We start from the raw sequence: 7,500 nt of genomic DNA, 5'->3' as shown, positions 1-7,500 counted from the left end.
CACACATATGTATATATGTATGTATGTATGTATGTATGTATGTATGTATGTATATACATATATTGCGTTGGTGTCGTCTCTTTCGCCATTTATTTAATATTTCAATAAAAGTATTTATTCATGTTTTCAAATATGTATTTAATTTGTTTGCTACATATATGCATACCTAGTCAACTGTATAATTAATCGTCTCTTTGTACATCTATATATTTATCCGATATGCTTATTTGTTTGTTTGTTTTTGTTTGTTTTTATCAATTCAGTGATTTCAACACTTATTTGTTAATACCATATGTTCTGTGATTAATATAATTATCTATATTATTTCATTTCCTCTGACTATTTATTAATTGAGCTATCTGTTAGATATGTTTATTTATGTACATACTCTCTTACCTATTTAACCATATATATTTATATATGGTTTTGCTCTCAATGAAGTTATACATCTATTTAACTGATACTCAAACTTTAACCCATGCATTCTCTCTGTAATCAATGCCTAGTTATCTATTAAAATGACAATTCACATAAAATATCCGTGAGAGAAAATTATTGGCAAATTAACACGATTTTTAGATCAGAAATTTCCGACCATTGGTGTGAAGGGAAAAGTTGCAATGGCGAATGTTATGCCTGGTTTATTAATATTTCAGTCCTATCGCTTTTTGGTGGTGGAGATTGCTTTTCTGTGTCGGTAAAAATTTCTAACGTATTCAAATGGCGGAATTTGTGTTGTATTTCTTAGTAAAAACTCAAATTTGTCACTTTTTTCAGCTGTTGAATTCGTTTTTGCCCCATGGAGATATTGAGTATTTCTCTATTTATTGGCGTTTTTTAAACATACAGCTAGTTGATATTATTTCAGTCGACTGAGGTTACAGACGTACGATTCAATAGTTCATTTGTTCTTGAAGTCTTGAGAATTTAGTCGAGCTCTGAGCCTAGTATTTCAGCTGTCAATAGAAAAAAAAAAAATCGAAAAAAACTTATGTCCGAATTTTGAAGAGAAGGCTATATTATATTTTTAAAAGAGTGCTATATTATTTCTTCTGTTTTAATTTCGTAACAAATGTCGAGTCTTACAAAATTGTGATAGGAAGACTAACCTCACATATGATAAATATGATGGGATGTGACCCCTGTGTGCAATACGGTAAGTATGCTATCTTTAAGTATAATGTCACGGTAAGTATACAGTTAATAAGCATACTCTCAAAATATATATTAGTATTAAGTATACGTTAACAGTAATTATGCTGTGGCTATATTAACCATTACAGCGTGTAGTTAAGAGATGTAATAGACTGAAAAGTGATACGTATCTTGAAAATTGCAAGCAGTTTTTTTATTTAGATAAGTCCTTCCCTGTAATCTACGGATACGCCCATCTTCTTTCACTTACGTCGACTTTTTTTGTAATATTATTTCATTAAATACTAACCAAAAGCTTTTAAACTTTAAGTTATATTATATTGTGTTGGTAGCAGTGCAGTCAGATGATTATGATAGGTGTGATTACAATTTATTGTCAATGTATGTCGTGTAAATAAGCAATGAGGTATAGTATTAATAATATAGGTTGTTACTATAAAAGAAAATTAAATGTAGTATATATTCAAACAATTCGAGTTACTTTAGTGTCATATCCTTAGCTATCTTGAATCATCTTTTAGCAATCGAAAGAAAAGCGAGAACATTTTTGCAACAATAACTTTATTAATTTTGATTTTTTGTGCTATTAGCTAGACATTAGGATTGAAATGTGCAAACTCTTTTGAATTCAACAAGTTTAAAATCAGTTTTTAAAAAGTACAATTCGTATTTTATTGTCTCCACTTATATGATATTTTTTCCCGATAAAATTCGTATTTTTGTCTCCGCTTATATGATCAGTTCAATGTCACTCTTCTCTATGAAAATCTTCGAGAAATGTCCTTAAATGTACCTGTGAAATGTATCTTATTGACCGTGTATTTATAGTACTATTAATCAAATCTCAATTATTTTGTATTTGTTCATGCAAACTTTATCATTATAGAGCCAACTCTTTGGAGATAGCGAGTACATTAGCACCGTCGCGAAATAATAACTTCTAAACAATGTATTGTCCTTGCAGAAACTCGTCTCAGAGGGTAACGCACCAAATTAATATGAAGAGAGAAAATCAAAGCGATAAAAAGACAAAAAAAAAAAAAACAGGACTCAAAAACAAAAAAACAATAAATGACAAAAAATGAAGTGAAGAAGAAACAAAAAAAAACGAGACAACAAATAAACCCATAAAAAACAAATAACAAGAAAGCAAAAAAAAAAACAATTAAAACAAAAACAAAAACAAGAAAACAAGAGGAGAAAAGCGCCAGAAGCCCAGGTATTAACATCAACCCTTCTCCGTCCCCCTCTCCTTCTGCGCCTGTCAAAGAGAAAACTTGAAAAGGAATCGAGCCGGATTCAAAACACACTTGTCTCACTCGTACTCATTTACGTGGTCTGAATTTCATTTCGGAGACCCGCCCTTTGTGTTCGCGCATATCCGCAACATTGCCGTTAAATAGGAGGAAGAGAGAGGCAAGACTAAAAAGGAAATTAGATGAAAAAAGAAGAGAGAAAGGACGATTAAAAAAAAAAAAAAAAATGCGTTTTTATCAACATGCCTCAACGCTTGGGAGCTTCCATTCTCCTCCAGGATACAATATATTTCCGACAATTTACACCTCGGTCCCTCCTTCCCTCCCTCTGGCCCCTCTCCCACTCCCTCCCTCCTTCTGGCCCCTTCCCTCTATCCTCCCTCCCTCCCTCCCATCCGCTATCCTCGCCCTCCCTCCCTCCCATCCGCTATCCTCACCCTCCCTCCCCTCCTGGCGAGCCCTTGCAACTTTGAATGAGCCACTAATCGGTCGGCTTTTGTCTCACTTTCATCGCCTTCGTCTGGCATAGACAAAACCACCCGCGAACGTCAATTCCTCGGCATGTCAAGTGGTGGTTGGGAGTCCCCGTCCTCCTTTATACCCCGGAGACCACGCGAACGCAGCGCCCAGAATGCCGCGCCGCCGAATGAGACCGGTCGTTTTTTGTTACCCTTTGGACACAAAAGAAACCCCCGACTGAAGTAATTATGAGTTTAAAGGGTAAAAATACACAGGGAATTATCCAGGTTGGTTGAGAGTGATTACCCAAGCGGCAACCGAGCCTGTTCCGCTGATTAAATGGCAGAAGATTAGAGAAGCGACTCGAGGGGAAACGGGCTTATATTCCTTCTTGGCGGGAATCGATGTCGCCTTCCGCGCGCTCTCTCCCGTCGTTCCTTTGTTTGCCCGAGTCCACCGGCGTGTCACCATTAATGTCACCGTTACACCCACGTCACTATACCTCGACTTTGTACCCGCGCTAGACAACTCATGTTATAACAATAGGCTTTGGGCTCTGAACTCTCGACACAACACCGTCTGTTTTTAGCACCATTCACGTTATCATCGTTGCAAATCTGTACTTATATTTTGCTTCATCCATGCCGTTCTCGAATAAACAATTCGAAAACTTCCCTTCAGACAATTCACATTCAAAAATTAAAAGATATAACAGATCAGGTTTCAAGATGTTCAAAATTATTAATAGTTAACACCGACCGTGAAAACAAAGCTGATAAAAAAAATAAAAATAAAATAAAAATATTCCCATTTCTTTGATCACAACCCAACAGATGCCGAGAAACGAAACAGCGATTACGAAAAGAATCACGAACAACAAATACCCGACGAAAGAAAAGAAACGCAAAACCGCGAATATATTTCCCAATCATAAAAAAAGTAAAAAAAAAAAAAAAAAAAATGGAAATAAAAGAAAGAACGAACATGGACGCCACTTCGATCTCCCTCGCGACCCAGTATCGGCAAAAAACAAAAGCGGAATTTAAGACAAAAATCCCGAAAATATGGACAATAGTTTGGTAGAAGAGCAACAAAAGATGGAGAATAAGTGTCGACGAACGGTTGCTCTAAAAATAGTGAGCATTTCTTTTTTCTCGAAATTATGATTGTGAATATTCTTGTAGTTTATTACTTCACTTTAAAAAAAAATAATAATAATAATAATAATAAAAATAGAAATAAGAAAAACACACACGATTGGTATGATTACAATAGTTACTCAGATTATTGTAACTGAAATAGTGTGTCAAAGGTTAAATCACCCTTCATTTTTTATTTAACTATTTTATCAGGCTATTGAAAAAATAGGAAGGTATTTATCAACCTAAGTACGCTACCACGCGCCGAAACCTTCTATGAACAATCGCTCTGGTTTGTTCATTTCGAGTTCAAGAAGCTGACCAATTATTCCGTCGGCCAAATACACAATTCCGACATGCGTTCACTCACACAACGGTCAAGTAGCTCGTTAAACTATTTACCAATTCTAAATTTCATGTGCACCGCCTACTCTCGCGAATGACACGATGCAAATAAACCACTGTAGTTTTAGTTTATTAAAACATCTACATCTACACGGTTGGCCATTATCAGCAGGAAGTAGTGGCTTAACAGAGGGTAACATCTTGGACAGCAAACCAGCGAGATGTCCATACGCGTAGTTAAGATAAATTACGTGGCGGAGACTTTGTTACACTCAAACACTCATTATCTTGGCCCATCATCTATGGCCGCTCGTTAATTATTGTTATGATTATTATTATTGTTTTTGTAGCTTTTATTATTGTTGCTTTTATTATCATTATTATTGTTATCATCATCATCATTGTTGTTGTTGTTGTTGTTGTTACCATTATCATTGTTATCTTTAATGTTATAAATATTATGATTGCCATTATTATTGTTGTTGTTGTTGTTGTTACTATTACTATTACTATTATCATTATTATTATTATTATTATTATTATTATTATTATTATTATTATTATCATTATCATTATTATCATTATCATTATTATTTATGTAGTTATTACTATTATAATTGTTATTATTATTATTGTTTCTGTTTTTTGTGATCATTATTATTATTATTAGTGTTATCATCATTATTGTTATTATTATTATTATTATTATTATTATTATTATATTACTATTATCATTATTATTATCATTATTACTGTTTTAACTATAATTTTTTTGGGGGGTTATTGTTATCATCATCATCATCATCGTCGTCATCGTCATCGTCATCGTCATCGTCATCGTCATCGTCATCGTCATCGTCATCATCATCATCATCATCATCATCATCATCATCATCATCATCATCATCATCGTCGTCATTGTCATCGTCATCGTCATCGTCATCTTCATCATCATCATCATCATCATCATCATCATCATCATCATCATCATCATCATCATCATCATCATCATCATCATCATCATCATCATCATCATCATCATCTCTGCCGCTCAGTGTCAATCATGGAAATGCCAGTCAGAATTTGCTCAGTGAACACACTCAAAGGGCGTGTCAGATCGTGTGGGCGTGTTTAAATTCGCAAAAACTATAGAGTGGGCGTGTTTAAATTTGCAAAAACGACAGAGTGGGCGTGTTTAAATTTGCAAAAATACATAGTGGGCGTGTTTAAATTCGCAAAAACTAATAGTGGGCGTGCTTAAATTCGCAAAAAATATACAGTGTACGTGTTTATATTCGCAAAAACTACAGAGTGGGCGGGTTTAAATACGAAAAAAATCATAGTGGGCGTCTTTAAATTCGCAAAAAATACGCAGTGGGCGGGATTTAATTTGCAAGGATATACAGGCTGGAATTAAAACCATGCACATTAATACATAACTTGTGATCACATAGATTTTTAAATACTCAATGAAAGTTAGCAGTATCGCGAGTAAGCAGACGACGAATATCAATAGTTTGTCTTTTCTCTTCCTATCAATGGCTTTATGTATAGACGGATTGATAAACGAACGCAAAATAGGAAATCTGATTGACTGATCAGATATGACATACAACATGAGACTAAAAAACTAGTATAAAAGTATAAATAGATGTTTATACGTATTAAATTCGTTCCTTGTTTTACTATCATTAAGTATGATGAATATGATCATTATTACGTTATCATTATTGTTATTATTGTTGTTGCTGTTATTTTTATAATCAATATTATCATTATTCCTAATTATTGTCATTATCATAATCGTTAATCATCATCATCATCATCATTATCATCATCATCGTCATCATTTACATTATCATTATTATTGTTGTGATCATTATTATTATTGTCAGCATTATTATTGTTATTGTTATTATTACCACTATCATTATCATTATCATCGTCGCCGTCATTGTCATTGTTATTGTCACCGTTATTATTAATATTATTACTAGCACTATCATTGTTATCATTTTCATCATTATCATAATTATCTTTAATGGTATTGTTAATATTATCATTATTATTATTGTTATTATTATAATAATGATAATAATTATTATTATTGTTGTTATTGTTATTATTGTTGTTGTTGTTATCACACTATTATAATTATCTAAGTTTATTATGATCACATTATGATAATAATTTTAGGATATTTATTATTGATATTATTTTTAATTTCTTGTTATAACCATTATTATCGTCATCATCATCATCATCATTATCGTCATCATCATCATCATCATTATCATCATCATCATCATCATCATCATCATCATCATCATCATCATCATCATCATCATCATCATCATCATCATCATCATCATTGCTATTTTATTATTGTTATTGTTATCATTCATAACTATTATTATTATTGTTATCATTGCTATTATTTTTAATATGATTACTATACTAATATTATTGATAATCATTATGATTTTTTCCAGTTAATTTTCCTTATGATTTTTGTTATTATTTTCTTCATTATCATTATCACGATTGCTTCTATTATTCTTATTATCATCGTTATCATTATCAGTATTCTCTTATTAATATCATCAATATCTTTGTTATTATCATATTTCATCAGTAATTTTCTATTATTGTAATCATTTTCTTTTAGCTTATAATTATAATGATGATGATGTTTTTTTTTTTATTATTATTATTGCTGTTGTTATTATTATTATTATTATTATTGCCTCTGGTTCCTCCGTTTTTAAGAACAGGGGGAGTGTTGCCCATGTGCCAGCGAGGAGGTCAGGAGTACAGGACTTTTCTTCGTCAGGAGGAGGAGGAGGAGGAGGAGGAGAGGTTGTGGAGGAAGAGGAGGAGGAGTCGTAGAAGAGGAAGAGGAAGAAGAGGAGGAGGAGGAGGAGGAGTGTTAGTGAAAGAAAGACGAAGAGGAAGAAGAGGAGGAGGAGTGATTTTGCTATTGGAGGACGAGGAGGAGGAGGCGGAGGAGAGAGCCAGCTTTGACTCGAGAAACACACGTTGTGTTTGTTGTATATATATTATTATATATATTATTATTTAATTGTTTGTGTTGTTGTTGTTGTTTTTTAGTTGTTTTATATTATATTATTATTTTATTATTATTG

The sequence above is a fragment of the Penaeus monodon genome, chromosome 39 (genome assembly GCF_015228065.2).
Source record: "Penaeus monodon isolate SGIC_2016 chromosome 39, NSTDA_Pmon_1, whole genome shotgun sequence".
Taxonomy (NCBI): Eukaryota; Metazoa; Arthropoda; class Malacostraca; order Decapoda; family Penaeidae; genus Penaeus; species Penaeus monodon.
Note: the sequence above shows the minus strand (reverse complement) of the source record.